A 2,968-nucleotide genomic window follows, 5' to 3' on the forward strand; every position below is an offset into this window, starting at 1 on the left:
GATCTGTTACTAGGTATGTGAGCTCAGGAGTCCGCCCACTCCTCCTGTATGGATTCAGCTCAGGTGTCCAGGTAGATAGCCACCAAGTGTGTGGTATAGCCTCTCACTTACAGTCCTAGACAGGCATGGGTGATTGGTGTAGGCTCAGGTATCTGGCTGCAACAGGAGGACACACTCTGAGCAAGATAGGGGGCTGATGCCCGCCCCCTAGTGTCCAGGAGAAAGGCGTGTCCCTCTTGCCTAGAGTGCGTAGGGGGTGGGTTTTGCAGCTGGAGTATTAGTACCTAATGCTGTTGGTTGTAAGGATTGGGGGGCACCTCTTATTCATGGGCCCCTATTGCAGATGGCTAGGTGGCATGGGTGGAGCCGCCAGTCCTCACACCTGATGTGGGTAGGTGAAGACCCTGCTTAATGGGCAGAGCAGTGTCAAATGTCGAGAACCTACCATTTCACAGCTGAAACAGTTGAAGTTAGGGTTCTGGTATATACCCTGTTGTACTGTGGTAATGATGGCCTCCGCTCTTGAGATGGGCCTACACAAGTCTATGCATGGGGAAAGGGACTAAAAGTTGGTGGATCCCTTATGCCTGTGCCTAGGCAAAGGAGCTGTGCCTACCCTGGTTTCCTGTCTTAGGGGAGCTGGCAGTTTATTTTTTTCCCTGTTTGTTAATTTGTTCACTCTCCAAGGGAAGGAGAATGACTCCAGGCGTGTGATGGATCCTACTTCCGGCCCAGGAGACTCGGTAATTGCTGAAGCCGGGCCGAGACCTGGTGCAGAGCAGGAAGTGAGGAGGAAAATGGGAGAGAGATTTTTCCCTAAAGGGGGTGTTTTTGATCTGCGTGGTAAGCCATACGCAAGTATTTATCGTTCACTGATGAAGGCTGCTTCTCACTGGTTGTGGGTGACCGTCTAGACTCTCAGTCGCTGGGTCTCGGTGCAGAAAACGTACCTCCCGTGCACCGCCGCTTGCCTGCCTCACCGCTGATCTGGCCTGAAGGGCCCAGGCTGTCACCGGGTCAGGTCTGGCAACTCGTCGCTGTTTCTAAACCATGTCTCCCTCCCCCTACCACTCAGTCCAGTTCCTCAACTCTGCCTTTGATATTCAGGACTCCCAGATTGCCATATATAATTGAATCACTTGTTTTTTCAGGTCTTTGTTGTAAGAGGGTCCGCTGGAAGCATCTGACTACTCCGCCATCTTGGCCCCACCCTCGGGAGAAGGTATTAAAGAGCAAATAAATACAAAGCAGACAAATGAAGAGCAATAGAAAGGCCAAAACCCATCGCTGTTGAGTCGATTCCGACTCGTAGCGACCCTATAGGACAGAGTAGAACTGCCCCATGGGGTTTCCAAGGAGTGGCTGGTGGATTCTAACTGCCAGGCTTTTGGTTAGCAGCCGTAGCTGATTGTAGCTCTTAACCACTGTGCCACCAGGGCTCCTAGAGAGGCCAAAAGTTATTTGAAAAGCTTACTAACATAGTCAGTACTCTGGTGAAGTGATCATAAAATAAGACAGTGTTTTTCAGCCTTTTTGTTGTTGTTGTTTGTTTTATTATGCCCTCCCTAAGTGTGCTTTTGGAGCCCTGGTGGTACAGTGGTTAAGAGCTGCGGCTGCTAACCGAAAGGTGGGCTGTTTGAATCCACCAGCCACTCCTTGGAAACCCTGTGTAGGTTACTGTGAGTCAGAATCAACTTGACAGCAACGGCTTTGGGTTTTTTTTTTTTAAAGGAGCCTGTTAAAATATATTCCTGATCGACTCCCCCTCCACAAAATTTTAATACCATAGATATTCGTCTTTGTAACTGGACCAATAAACAGCATCATGTTAAAGAGAAAGATTGAAGTTGTGAAGGATTCTATTTTACTTGGATCCACAATCAACACCCATGGAAGCAGCAGTCAGGAAATCAAACAACGTGTTGCCTTGGGCAAATCTGCGTCAAAAGACCTCTTTAAGGTGTTAAAAAAGAAAAGAGGTCACTTTAAGGACTAAGGTATGCCTGACCCAAGCCAAGGTGTTTTCAGTCGCCTCATATGCATGCAAAAGCTGCACAGCGAATAAGGAAGACCAAAGAATTGATGCCTTTGAGTCATGGTGTTGGCAAATATTAAATATACCATGGATTGCCAAAATAATGAACAGATCTGTCTTGGAAGAAGTACAGCCAGAATGCTCCTTAGACGCAAGGATGGCGAGACTTTGTCTCACATACTTTGGACATGTTTTCAGGAGGGATCCGTCCCTGGAGAAGAACATTATGCTTGGTAAAGTAGAGGGTCATCGGAAAGAGGAAGACCTTCAGCGAGATGGATCGACACAGTTGCTGTCACAGTGGGCTTAAGCATAACAATGATCATAAGGATGGCGCAGGACTGGACAACGTTTCATTCTGTTGTACGTAGGGTTGCTATGAGTCGGAACAGACACCTAACAACAACTGTGCTTTATTCACAAAAGAGTAATATGGTCCCTCTTGAGCATGTATGTAAGAGAAAGATGTGGCAGTCTGCCTCTGTAAAGATTTACAGCCTTGGAAACCTTATGGGGGCAGTTCTACTCTGTCCTATAGAGTTTCTATGAGTCAGAATCAACTCGATAGCAGTGGGTTTGGTTTTTCGTTTTTTGAACATATACAGAATAAGAGAAGGCACAATTAAGCAATAGGAGGAATGACAAAGAAGATATAACTACAGGTAGAGCAGAAATGTAAAAAAAAAAAAAAAAAAAAAAGCAACATTCTGAACTTTACAGCAGTGCCTATAAGTAAATGTTCAGATTTTTAGAAAAACATTTTCTCTAAACTGACTTAAAAATGAAATACAAATGCTAAATAATCTAGGAACTATTAAGTAAGTTGCTTTAGGAGTTTAAAATTTCCCACAGAGAGTATACCAGGTGCAGACGATATAGCAGATATTCAAAAAGTAGATTAGTGCAATCATGTAAGTCTTTCCAAGGAGAAAG

The sequence above is a fragment of the Trichechus manatus genome, unplaced genomic scaffold (genome assembly GCF_000243295.1).
Source record: "Trichechus manatus latirostris isolate Lorelei unplaced genomic scaffold, TriManLat1.0 scaffold00200, whole genome shotgun sequence".
NCBI classification, from domain to species: Eukaryota; Metazoa; Chordata; class Mammalia; order Sirenia; family Trichechidae; genus Trichechus; species Trichechus manatus.